Source organism: Hylobates moloch, unplaced genomic scaffold, assembly GCF_009828535.3.
Source record: "Hylobates moloch isolate HMO894 unplaced genomic scaffold, HMol_V3 SCAFFOLD_14, whole genome shotgun sequence".
Lineage (NCBI taxonomy): Eukaryota > Metazoa > Chordata > Mammalia > Primates > Hylobatidae > Hylobates > Hylobates moloch.
Genome location: NW_026652289.1, coordinates 23,619,860 through 23,634,950, shown reverse-complemented (window position 1 = coordinate 23,634,950; position 15,091 = coordinate 23,619,860).

Sequence of the window (15,091 nt, the reverse complement as noted above, 5' to 3'; positions counted from 1 at the left end):
GTGTACTCTCTCAGTACTTGGCTACACAAAATTAACGCTCCTGATTTATCCAGATCACTCTGTCTTGGTAAGCTTCTCCCTCACTGTTTCTCCTACTCTTCTGTGCCCATCTTCATATATGAACTAAAACAATCCTCTAATATGCTTAATGTTTTTAAAGTGGAGTATGTACCTGAATCAAACAGAATGTTTGCAAAACTTGTCACTCATATTTTGAGTTTCTACTTTAGTGTCTTAGTGCTTTCTTGATATGGGATAATTCATGTCCTCCATTCAGAAGTATACACTAAGTAAGAGGTATCATGTCTGTTTCTTGATTAGTTACTAATCTTGAAATATCCTACAGTAGGTTAGAGCACATATATCTCCTGACAATATATTGAATATGATAGATTTAAATACTTGACAAACTAAATACTAAAGCAAACTGCTGCACGTATCATTTATTATTCATTGTGTAGAAAGTGCCTGGCTCAATGTTTGGAAACTGTCTGACTTTTCCTCATATATAGTGTGGTTTCATGTTATTGTGTATAAGACCTGACATGAACTCTGTTTACAATAATCTCCCAGTGCCATAAAGACCATAATAAATAATACAACCAATTGGTTTCTTTATGCTGTCATTTATTAGTGCATACAGCATTAGTGGAGGATTACCTTGTATTACCCATAGTGCTTAAAGTATGAATCACACGTGCACCTTGAAGGAAAAGAGGTACAATGTAATAAGAAACCAGATATTGAAAATACAAGTTTTGTTATGTCATTCTGGGTATGTTAACCTTTGTTCCTACCTTCCATACCCATCTGTAGCAAAATCTGCCTATTCATGCTTCATCCCACCACTCCATAGCCATTGCTCCATCTGCCTTAGTGATTAACTTTATACTACATGAACTAGACTTCCCCTCCATGATCACACCAAAGCATTCAATTCAATTCAATTCACAGGTACTTACAGTCTACAGAATGGGCTTAGAAAGATGATAATACCTAAGCACCTCTTGTTTCATAAAAATTTGAACTCAGGCTATGTAACTATAGTATAGATGTTTCTGGAAGGTCATTAGTTGTATTAGAATAGAGAAGCTACTATCAATCATGTTTCCCTGAAGTTGGAAGAGCACATTACTCCCTTTCAGTGTCTGAGTCGCATTACATATGTTGAGGACTGTTATATGTAAGTTGGAGTTAGTTGACTGGGACTCTGTTAAGCAAGAGAATCTTAGCAGGTATAGTTATTTGAGTAAACAGGGATGGGAATAATTTGTAATAACATAGAATATGGATTTCCTTTGCATAAAGGTAAAATGCTGAAATATTTCATGCCTGATGATCATTACACTGTGTGTGATTTATACCAGGCATAAGCTGAGCCTCTTCCTACCATGCCATTTCATATCAGCCATAAATGAGGAAACAAAAGAGAAAGTTATTATTTGCCATGTGATTAAGTAGTCAGTCAAATCCATTCTGTCTAACAAGCGATTGATTGCTTTAGAATGGGAGCCAGAATTTCTAAGTGTAGGGTGATATACTTTGGAGTGTGGGGTATGTAATCAAAATTTTTGTGGTGTATTGCATTTTTCAATGAAGATCACAACAGTATGTCCATTCCATAAGTTCTTTCTACAGTGCAACCTATGATAGGGTCTTTGCCCTCTCCCTTTGAAACTCGCTGGCTTTTTGTGACTGCTTCAACATATTACATAAAGATGCCATGATCAACCACTGTGATCTTTTGAGATACTTGCTGTAGAAAAAGAGCCACCATGCTGTGAGAATGTTCAAACAGGCAAAGCAGCGAGACTCCATGGAAAGGATGTATGCATGAATTTGGACTGACAGTATAGCTGAAATCCCAACTGATAGCTAGTACCAAATCACCACCTATGTGAGTCAACCATTTTGGTAGTATGCTCTCCAGTTCTGAGATCAATTGCTTTAAATAGACCTCTTGAATCAAAGGCAAGCTCCCTACTAAACCCTTCATAAGCCCTGCCCAAGGAATAGATACAGAAACAAAATAATTGTTGTTCTTTCAGGTCAGTAAGTTTTCTGATTTTTTTTTTAGCACACAGCAATGAATCATACAATCAGCAACTAATATATTGTACTTTCCATGATCTTTTAAACATTTTTTATAATTTACTAGAATAATACCCTTGAAATGAGTCTTTAAATGTGAACAGTTGTCCAATGGTAGAAGAAGACATTCAAGGGGGAATAAAGGAACAGATTATGAAATATTTCTTTTTAGAGGTCGTAATTATTTAAGAATAGCTAAAGCTGGAAGTCCTAAATAGGACACAGTAAAAGATGACATTGGCGGTAGAAGCAGAAACCTTATGATGGAGGTATCTATCTGTCTGTCTGTCTATCTATCTATCTATCTATCTATCTATCTATCTATCTCCCTTTCAACTAAGGTTAGATTTGATTTTGAAGGTAATGCAAAATCATAAAGGACTTTCGTCAGAGCAAGAGATACTTGAATTTGCATTTTAGGAATATTTCAAGAGATAGTGATGAAATATCATCACCAGGTGTATATATCATATATACTCTAACCGAACCCTAACCCGAACCCTAACCCTATCCCTAACCCAGTTAATAGATGGCTGGTAGAGATCTGACACAAAAATATTAAGAACTTATAATCAACTGGATCTGGCTATTAATTAAATGTGAAGAGTGAAGGTAATAGAGTCTGAAAAACTTCAGATGAATGACTTGCCAGGTAATAGAGCAAAGGGCCAGACTGAGAGGGGTTGAACAATAATAAATTCAGCATTGCCCACGTTACACCCAGTCACATTCTTCTGCTTACTTAATTTCTCAGACCAAAACCTTGGGCACATCCTTGCTTTTTCTTTCTCAGTTACAACACTCTGAAGAATATCAAGTATGATTACATTCCAAGTCGAGGATACATCTTGTCGCTTTCACCAATGTATCTTAGTCTTCAAACTGTCATCAACTGCAAACCGATAAAGCATGTGTGTGTTAATGTTCTACCCTTTACCATGAAATCAGTATCGTTGGAGCTTGTTGAATGAGAAAAGTACTAATGGAAGATGATGTCAGAAAGACAAGATTGAGCATGAGTTGGCTTTGCAGGCTATAGTAAATCATTTGGAATTTATTTTACATTTCAGAAGAAGTTACTGAAGTCCTTTCACTAGCCAAGCAAATCATCTGATGATTTTTTTCAACAAACGCTGCTGTCTGGAGAACTGAATGTAGGATGGCAAGGATAAAAATAGCTAGAAAACTCTTTTTGTAATGTAAACATGAGGCTGGTAATTCTTTTTCCTTTGTCAAATCAAACTCATTCCAATCAAGGCACTATCCTTGTTTATTTACCTAGACAGTCTTTTCCTCAGAGTTTCACGTCTTGTCAATAAGATGTAGTATTTATAGATTTAATGCCATCCCCATCAAGCTACCAATGACTTTCTTCACAGAATTGGAAAAAACTACTTTAAAGTTCATATGGAACCAAAAAAGAGCCCGCATCGCCAAGTCAATCCTAAGCCAAAAGAACAAAGCTGGAGGCATCACGCTACCTGACTTCAAACTATACTACAAGGCTACAGTAACCAAAACAGCATGGTACTGGTACCACAACAGAGACATAGATCAATGGAACAGAACAGAGCCCTCAGAAATAATGCCGCATATCTACAACTATCTGATCTTTGACAAACCTGACAAAAACAAGCAATGGGAAAAGGATTCCCTATTTAATAAATGGAGCTGGGAAAACCGGCTAGCCAAGATGTAGTACATATCAAGATCAAAGAGTTCTTCTTTCAGCATATCCTTCCAAAAGTACCTTTTTGTCTCGTCATACATTGACAGATATTTTTCCTTTGAATTTTCAAAGCACCGAGCACTCTAAGGAATTAAATTATTTACTTAATTGTTTCTATTCCATATTTTCCCATTAGACTGTAAGGCATCTGAGGATAGAAAATATATTTTTCTTATTGACATCATATTCCTAATGTTCGGCATGGTACTTAGAGTGAAATTTGTATTCAACACATTTGTAGATTAGCAAATGAAAATAAAATAAAACATAATTTAAAATTTGGAAGATATTTGCTTGGAGATAAAAATTGAAGGAGATTTTCTAAAAGGAAGATATTGCTTTAGACTTGATGAGAGGGAAATTTTTGACATCCATCATCAATTTATGGATTTACAGTAAATTAAATTATCTTTTAAAACATAGCATAAAGTAAATCATAACCTTTAATAAGGAAGGGAAATTGAAGGAAACATGTATCCATTGAGTATTAGGTATTCTGTGAGGTACTTAATATATTTAAACTCATGCAAGTCTCCAAGAGCCATGACTTTAAAAAAATTCAGTTATTTAAATAAAATATTTATGTTTTAAGCATGAAAAGTTATATTTGTTAAAAATCCATGTACTTATAGAACAATGAAAAAGTCACGTGTAAAACACACAGCATTCGGTGTACTCGATTTTGACAAATATTTCTTTTTTAGCATTGAAAATAGGAAAGTTATTTGCATTTGGAAAAATATTTCTTGGATATATTGGTCACTAAACAATGAAATAACATGTCATGGTTGTTTTATGTTTACCTGTCTTGCAAAAAGCTAGATTTGACTAACAATAAAAATGTCCACTGTTAAAATGCCTGCAGAAACACTGTTCACATTAAATTATAACCAGATACTCACGTTCACATTGCCAGGCCATCAATAAAACAATTCCACGTTTATAGCACAGAGGTACATTGTACCCAGTGTTGTTATTGTGACATATTTTGCTGCCTTGTGCTGTATCATGTTGTAATTCAGACATTAACTTATGTGACTACCACTCTTTATGTAGAAAATATAGTGTTCTCATTTGTTCCAAAAATTGTAATATGCATATTTCAAACTACAAAATATATCTATTTTCATGGTAGTATCCATTATTTATTGAGCTTCTTCATAATATACTAGTAAGCATATTTTAAATTAAGTTGTGAAAATAATGAATACATAAATAAAATAAAGAAAGAGCTGCAAGTTACTGAGATTCTGGGACATGTGAATATGTCATCTCAGTAAAGCACAGCCTGTGCAGTATTACTCCAGTTCCTTTCTATTTATGTTCCTCAGACTTGATTTTTTAAGCTTTAAAATAATTAGATTAAATATTTTGTCAAACTTAGAAAACACTTCTTATAGACAAATTGTTGGACAAAGAAAGGAACAATAAGAAGCTGTGGGAAGTAAAAGTAGTATTTTGGGAGTCAAAATTGTCATTTATCTATGCTAGGATTGAAGATGTATACAATCATCATCAGCATTCACACACTCACACACACACACATACACACACGCATACATGCAATTTGTATCTTAAAATACTATACAAAATAAAATTGGTGCCTAGGAAAAAATACAGAGTTCAAACATGATTCTCCCATAAATACATCCCCATTACTACTTTAAATATGAACGTTCAGGAGGGTTATAGTTTTGGGAAAAAAGTGTCAAATAAGCAGGTGAGCTGTTGAACTTTCAACTCGTTATTAAATAAAACCAGTTTTGGTTTTTATGTGTTTCACACTTTGTTCATCCATAATTCCCTTTGAACTAGGGGTTGTGGGCCTGTTGTGGGGTGGGGGGAGGGATAGCATTAGGAGATATACCTAATGTTAAATGACGAGTTAATGGGTGCAGCACACCAACATGGCACATGTATACATATGTAACAGACCTGCACGTTGTGCACATGTACCCTAAAACTTAAAGTATAATTTAAAAAAATAAAATTGAGAAAATCCAAATTATTTGTGGAATTCAACATTAACATAAAAACTGAAAAAAAGACAATGTAGGATATATCTGAAAGATAAAATGATAAAATCTAATAATCAATATTGTATTATCTTTTAGCATAAATTAATAATCTTGAGTAAGGTTGCTAATATATATTTCAAATGATACACTAAGATTTAACAAATAATTAAACTTTTTAGGAAGGGTTATAGGAAATTTAAATCTATTATTTTTCCTTGAGAATAATCCATGTAAATATTTATTAGATTCATTTGGTCTATAATGCAGATTAAGTCCAATGTTTCTCTGTTGGTTTTGTCTGGAAGATCTGTCCATTGCTGAAAGTTGGGTGTTGAAGTATCTAGCTATTATTGTATTGGGGCCTATCTCTCTCTTTAACTCTAATAATATATTTTTTTATATATGTGGGTGCTCCAGTGTTTGGTGCATATATACTTAAAATTGTTATATCCTCTTGATAAATTGGGCACTTTATTATTATATAATGTCCTTCTTTGCTCCTTCTTAGAGTTTTTGTCTTGAAATCTATTCTTTTTCTGATAAGAGTAGCTACTCCTGCTCTTTTTTGGTTTCCATTGGCATGGAATATTTTTCTCCATCCCTTTATTTTCAGTATATGTGTGTTTCCCTCTTTCTCCACTCTAAGCCACCTGGAGCTGGGGGTGAATTGACACAAGAACCCTGTGGCCACCACCCCTAGGTGTGTACTGGGTCACACCTAAAGTCTGTACAGCACTGGATCTTACCCAAGGTCTGCTGTAACCTCTCCCTGGTAGCACCTATGTTCGCTCAAAGCGCTGGGTCTCTAGAATAAGCGTTGTAGCCATCCAGACCTATGTCCTTTCCTTCAGAGCAGCGATTTCCCCTGGCCCCTGGGAAGGTCCAGAGGTTCAGTTAGGGAGCCAGAGACTAGAGTCAAAAACCTTAGAAGTTGTCCTTGGGTTCTATTGTGCTGCGGCTGAGTTGGCACTCAAACCACAAGACATAGTCCTCTCTACTCTTCCCTCTCCTTTCCACAAGCAGAGGAGTCTCAGTAGGTCACATGCCACCCCAATCCACTATCTCTAGGCCCAGCTGAGCCCTAGGACATGACTTGCCTGGGTGTTGCAATTCTTGTGGCCTAGAATCCCTTTCAGGTTTATTTGGAGCCACAGACCGCTTTAGCCTGCGGTGGAGAGCCTTACAACAACTCTAATTCTGACCTCTGGGATCAGTCATTCTCCTCTGGCTAGGGCTGGTTTAAATGCACCCTCTGTGGACAGGCATCAACTGAGTTTAATCTAGTTTTGCTTTCCTCTATAAAGAAGGGCAGCATGGAGTTCAATGCCTCAAAATTGCTGGGTCTCCCTCTCCTCAGGGCACAAAAACTCTCTCTAAAGAAAGCTGCTGCTGCTGGTGGGTGGGGAAAAGGTGGTGTCCGTGATTCAAGACTGCTTTATCTACCTCTTCAGTGTCTCTTTCAGTGATACAAAGTAAAAGCCAAGGATTATGAATGGTCACCTGATTTTTGGTTCTTACGAAGGTGCTTTTTTGTGTGTAAATAGTTGTTAAATTAGTGTCCTTGCAGGGGATGTTAGGTGGAGCCTTCTATTCTGCCATCTTGCTTCATTCTCAACCTATCCTCCCATTTAAAATTATTATGGTCTTCATTTTTGGAAACAGATGTAACAGGAATCAACAGATGTTAACAGGAAACAAGGAATTTTCCTGATGAGACAATTTGGTCTTAGAACTGTTTTCGAAACCAAGTAAAGTGCAAAGTTTCACTAGGGCCCTCAAATAAAAATGATGTAAACCCACAGATGACAGCTTAATGAGTTTAGGCAGGAGGATGGGGCTATATAATATCAAGATAGATGATGTTGAATCTCATGGACAGATTCAGTTACTGACTCTACAGATCAATAATGGCAATCATGATGATGATTTACTGTTCGGGAAACATATTTTGGTGGTATCTCGGGCTTGTCTGACAATGCATATTCAAAAGATAGATTGAATGCCCTGGAATGTTAACCTTGTCACTGATGATTTTAGCATTTTCTTGAGATGCACTAAAAAAGACTTTTTTTTTTCCTTTTAAAATTATTGGGCTGAATAAACATATTTAGTTATATCAATTCTAGCTGAAGAATTTGGTGTGTTTCAAAATACTACACTAAGGTTAAACTGCATTTTGTTCAAAAGGTCTCATATTAATTTTTATTATTTTAAATGAAAACTCACAGTAGCTTGGAAAACAAAGTGGTTTCACCTCTATTTAGTATACTACAAACGGTAAAAGTGATGTTGAAGGATATTCATATAGTAAAATCACAAAATGATATATTGCATTATATTCAGGGAAAGCATCAGGATTGTGCGAAGTTGGACACCCTTGCATCTTTTAGGAAAACAGTCATTGACATCTTTACTCTAAGAAATAATGCACTTTTTTTTTGGAGATGGATAAAAAAGTAATTAATCAAAATTCAATTTCAAGGCATTTGAAAGTTTCTCCTCCTTTCTCCAACATAACAAACAAAAGGATTTTCATAACTTTTCTCCCGCAAGTTGTCAATTTTTTAACTATTTTTGTATATTGCTACATTTTGCATATTATTGTTATATAAAATAATATTGTAAATAATTTAAACAATTTGAATACCAAAGTTCTTTTTATTTGTCATTAAAATTAATTTTTCCTGTGTCTATTGTTCTACTCACAGAGTGATACAGAGATGTGACCCAGCAGGTCTACCTACCAGGGAGGAGGTGTGGTTTTTACTGGAATACACTGGCAAGCAAAAGTGAGTAGCTTAGTTTGAGTCCTGGAACTTCTCTATACCAGGAAGTCATTTCATTTATCTGTGCCATTGTTTTCTTATCAGCAAAATATGAATTGGGCTATCTACTTGACAGTTTTTCCATGACAAGCAAGTGAGCTGAGCCAATATGAGTAAGGGAAATAAATGCAAATCTCCAATGCCGTCTCAGTGATGGGTATTAACTTGCAAATGAAATACAAAGATTTACAGCATTTCCTCAATTTAATTTGATATCATTGAAACTGTTTATTTTTCATAATGAAATACTCTATGAGTGATTATAATATATTCCTTAATTTGTATTTTATGTCTTTGAAATGACAACAATTTTACTCTTTCATGACAAAAATTTTTATTACTTTATATATTGGCAATATCTAAAACCTCCCCAAAATTTTCATTTCATCCAACCCACTCTACCACCAGATCAATGTAAGGACCCAGGTTTAGAATGAATGTATCTCTTCTTATTCCCTTGTTTATGCCATTCCATGACCCACCAAACATACATTTTATCGATTCTACATACCACTTTCTTTTTCAACTCCTCTTCAACATTTTGATGGTTTTTCTCTCTTGCTTACTAGACTTAATGGTATAGTTAGTCACGACAGTCATTCTCTTGCTTACATTCTCAGATCTCCTTTCTTGGTTTCAAACATTCATTTTGAAACACGATTAATTTCACCCCCTGACTATTCCATGCCTGTATTGCATGTAGCTGAATGTGACTGAATAGTAGTGTGCCATCAGGTAATTCTAATACTCCTTTTCTAATCTTCTTTTATTCTCTTTTTAAATATTCCCAAAACACCTATTGCTTTTAACATATTACATCATTTACCTACCGCATCTACTGTTTACTAGGATACATGCCCTTACGAGGCTAGGATCTTTGATGTTTTTTCCACTGATACATCTCAAGTGCCTGATATATTAACACTCAAATATATTTGTCGGATATATGTTGTTCAATATTTATGTCCTTATCTTCAGATTGTCTATATGATTTAGAGTTTCCAGAAAACTGTTTAACTTTGCATCCACTGACAATGGAAAGACCACATTTATTTTCCTGTGCAAAGGGTTATATGTGTTACAGATAAAATGTTGATTCAGTTTTCTTTCTCATTCCCATTCTCTATTCTAGGTGAGTATAAAGCTAGTGAAAACTCTAACAAAGCAATTATAATGTGTTCCAGACAGGTTCTCTCCTTTTGGCTTTCTCCCTGCTTCACATCCCTTTCCAGGAATGCATGCTTTCTGAGGCAGACAAAAGAAGAGTTGTTCAAGGTATGTCAAGATGAAATGTCAGTTTACTGAATTGCGGTTTCTACCTTTTTTCCTATAAAACACTTCTCAAGTGCTTAGCTTTCAGTGTCAATAAATCTGATATTATAATTGCTACAATCCTAATACATTTCTAAGTGCCACTATATCATATTTTTTTCTTTTCTTTTCTTTTCTTTTCTTTCCTTTCCTTTTTTGTTCTTTTGAGACAGAGTCTCACTCTGTCACCCAGGCTGGAGTGCAGTGGCGTGGTCTCGGCTCACTGCAACCTCCATCTCCTGGGTACAAGTGATTCTACCACCTCAGCCTCCTCAGTAGCTGGGACAACAGGCATGCACCACCTTGCCAAACTATTTTTTTGAATTTTTAGTAGAAACTGAGTTTCGCTATGTTGGCCAGCATGGTCTCTAATTCCTGGCCTCAAGTGATTTGCCCAAGTCAGCCTCCCAAAGTGCTGGGATTAGAGGCATGAGCCACTGCACGTGGCTAAATGCCACTATATCATTTTCTTACTTTAAAAAATTGATTTGGGGGGACACATAAAATCCTTGGTTATTCACATAGTGAGGGGACAATTTTGCTTCTATTTCTTACTTTACAGATAAGGAAACTGAGGCCATAAAAAATTAGGAAATTTGTACAAGGTCACAAATATAAAGCACTTTTTACTTTGAAATGGTTCTTGAGACTTTTAAGAAGCTTAATATAAACATTTCACACATGCAGGAAATTATACCTTCATGTCTCTTTGGGGAAACAAAAAATTACAATAGAAAATATTTCTCATTAAGATAGCCTTGATTCTATTCGACATTTTAACTGTACTATCTTTATCGTGTATAATGGATGGATTATGTAATTACATTACTCTATAGATTCTATTAGAATAGGCAGACATTTGAATTTGGGAAACCAATCAGGCTTAATTAGAAGAACTTAGTTGAAATAGCCTGAGGAAATGAAAAATAGAATTTCTTTTATGTTAAGTCACAGATTACAAAATTATATCTACACTGTTAAGGTTTTTTTAAAAAAATTATTTTATTCAGATTATAATACACACTACTACATTTTACGCCCTATAGCGTGTCATAGTTTTCTTCCTTGTTACCTGATATGGTAATTCTCCTCCTTTAATGTAGTTAATAAAAAGGTCGAGATTCCCTAGTTCCTTCCTATGCTCTTCTTTATCATGATACCCCATCACTTGAGATTGGAAGCTAAATGAACTTCACCTTTTAGATTTTTTTCACCTGAGAATGTACATCATATGGTAATGGGCCAGCCCACTGTGTCTGTTGGATCTGTGACCGCAGCTGTGATTATTCATCTTAATTTGCTTTAAAAGATGCTGATTATTTCATAAGGCATTCACTTATAAAATGGAAACCAAAGCAAACAGAAGCAGGGTTTTGTTGACATGTTTTGAAGTACACAAATAATTCCAATTGAAATGTTAATTACAATAATACATCATGTCTTTTAAAAACTTAGATGTTCCAGGTTTATTTGAGATGGTCTTCAGTCCTTGGAAAAATATTTATAGCTCTGTCAAATTTGGTTTCTTATTATATCAAAGAAAGGAGCATAGTCAATGAAACTTAAGCTCAGATATGTGTGTGACACACATACAGTGTCAGATCTAAAAGAGTCCATATTTAAAATATATATATAGCTACTTTGGAATATATAAAGAAAAAGCTCTATGCTTTAATAGATAACATCTAGTGAGCACTGACTACATCTTATATTAATAACTCATTTTCTTATCAAACCATCTATGTTAGGAAATTGAGACTTTAACTCTTTGAAAATATTATGACATGGCTAAAGTCTGTAACCAGCAAGTCTGAATCCAGAACCCATTGCTTAATTGCTTGTGTTACTTGCCTTTCGACCAGAAGCTTTATTGACTCTAACATTGCAAAACTCGATATTCATTTTCAGGTTGCTGTCTATTTTTCTCAAAGTCTTTTATCTGAGTTTCACACGTTTAAGACAGTTTCAGAAATAAAATGATGTTTTGTTTCAGAGTGTTTTTAAATGTATATATTTATTCCTAACTGACATTAAAAAATAATTGTATTGGTAATGTCTTGTGATTAGTGGCACTGTTGAACAATGTTTGGACTAACTATTTTTTTATCAGGGACGCATAAAATACTTAGAATTTAATAAATTGAAATAAAAAATATTTTTCTTAGTGTATAATGCCTAAAAGTCCATTATTGTCTAGAAATTTTGTAAAAAATGTATTTTAAAATATTAACCATTTAGTAATCTTCATGGATTAATTAACCTAATGGTTTAAGAAAGTGAATAGTTGCTTAACTACTTTAAAGGTTACTTCAGACACAGGCTAGTTCAGAATAAGTTTATGAATTACATCTCTTTCTAAAACATAAAGTCCTAGGAAGTAAGCCAAGGTCAGGTTCTTGAAGCTAACCAAGTAGGCTAATAATAAGAACTCTTACATTAGCCAAACTGAATTATTCAGATGTAACCAGTAGTGTCTAAAATTTCCAAATTTCTTGGAACAACATCAATCTGATATTATGCTCTAATGTCTGGCTAACTTCTGGAAAGATTTACTACATATCCATACTCTTTGGTCATTGCATTCTTAACAAGTGAATAGCGTTTCTGATAGGACAAGACATTGGTCCATCCTGAAGGAGAGAAGAGGATTATTGCTACCACATAAAAACAAAGAGAAAAAGATGTGTAATTTTCAGTGGGTTCGTTGCATTATGTAAACCTATTTAAGCACTTATTCTTACTACACCTTAAATGTATTTATTTTTAAAGCACATAAGAATCAAATTCCTTCTTCCTAATCTTTGTGATTCTCATGAAGTACTTCTGAGATGTGAATCAGGACTTTGCATCCTTAGCAAGCATCCAGGTGATTCTGTTGCAGATGAGTCACACGTTGTACTTTTAGAAATACTGAGAGTAGCTGTGTTTTCCAATACACATAACTAGAAGTTTTCAGCAAGACTTGGTAGTGGGAGACATTTAGTTAAAATGGGTAATGTGTTAAGGGACAAGCCTGCCCTAATATTTGGAGTGGCTGAATTGGTTAACAATATTCTATCAGGGAAAATTCCTTTACTTGACCTTCATTTTCACCTTTGATATGTACATACAGGTTAAGAGTAAGAATGGTGATTTGAATCCAATCAATGTGCATTTGCAAAGATTTAGATGATAAGAAGAGAATGTACCTTGACCTTGGACTAGAGAAGGAACGGAAATGTTACAGAAAAAATGAAAGGGTTATACAAGGAAACTTCATCCTAAAGCACGGCTTTACCCGTGGGACTAAGCCTGGAAGGGAATAACCGAAACTGAGACTGAGGGGAAATTGAAGCTTGTAGCAGATTTGTGCCCAGGATAATGGCATGATTCTAAAGATTCTGCTTGCACAAACATCACTAGAAGACCAGATTAGAAACTGCTATTAGATTTCTGTAAAGTGAGAAGATATTAGAAAATTTCATAGCACTTCTGCACAACCTAGCATGGCTCCATAAAAAGTTGAATGATTTTTGTGTAAAGCAAAGTAAGACAGGGTGGGCAGAAAACTGAATAATACCTCACTGAATTTTCTGTATCCCTACAGTGGTGGGAGGAGGAAGTATAAACATGCTTCCAAGATTGATGTTGACTTATACCCAACCATCAGATGAGAACAGTGACTTCTCAGAAAATACTGGAAATTAAAAAAAAATTATGTATATATATGTATATTTCTCAGAAAATACTGGAAATTTTAAAAAAAATTATGTATATATATGTATGTATATATACATATATATACACATACATATATATGTATATATATGTATACATATGTATATATATGTGTACATATATATGTATGTATATACGTATATATATACTATATATATACATATGTATACATATATATATAAAGCTGATAGCAAATACCACTATATTACCTTGTACTGCCTAAATTTATTAGTCATATTCACTCTGCAGAGGCTTGAGATGCCATAAATTGGCAAAAGTGCAGTTCTTAACTACTTGGTTACATCTGGTATTTGGATTAAAATAATAAATTCCTTTGTAAAAGAACAAGGAAAATATTTGTCAAACAACTGAAATTGTGTCTGACAAAGATTCTAAATTATTCCTGAGAGAATTCATAAAGAATAAGCGAATATATTAAATAATGATATTGACAGTACATTTATGAGTACAAATACATGCTTCATTCTCTTCATTATTTCAAAAAATATTTATTAAATCCCTACTATTTGTCAAAAAAATGCTCTAGGCTCTGGGTAGATAAGAGTGGAGAAATTAGGTAAAATCATGCTCTTTAAGAGCTTACAATACAGTGGTGAGAACATAGAAAATCAGAAGGTCACAAATGCTAAGCAAATTATTTAAAATAGGATGATACGTTAAAAAGTGGTGGAGAGGTACCTGTGTTCGGGATGGTAATGGAATGACTGTGATGAGATTGTTAGCTTTTCCTGCCTAATAAACCCCTAAAGCTTAGTGAATTGAAACAACCACCTCTTTATCTCTGAACTCCTTGGAATGTCTGCCTGATTTTTCTGCTCTTAGATTTCCTATGTGTCTTCAATCAGCAATAAAGTTGGCTGTGGTACCAGTGACATTGGTAAGTGTCTGTCACATATTTGGAGATCAGCAAGTTGTTTGCCAACAGATGTCAGGGCCACATGCCTCTCATCGTCCAATAAGCTAGCTTGATCTTGCTTACACAAGAGTGGGATGGTTCTAACATCCACCAAAGAAAGAAGAGAGTTGCAATGAGTAATTGGAAACCTCTGCTTGGATAACATTTGTTACAGTCTCACTGGCTAAAGCAAGTCACATGGACAAGGCCAGAATCAGTAAGGAAGGGTACTACCCAAGAGTAAGTAAAACGTGGGCGCGGTGGATCACGCCTGTAATCCCAGCACTTTGGGAGGCTGAGGTGGGCAGATCAAGAGGTCAAGAGATCGAGACCATCCTGGCCAACATGGTGAAACCCCATCTCTACTAAAAATACAAAAATTAGCTGGGGTGTGGTGGTATGCACCTGTAGTCACAGCTACTCGGGAGGCTGAGGCAGGAGAATCATTTGAACCCGGGAGGCAGAGGTTGCAGTGAGCCAAGAT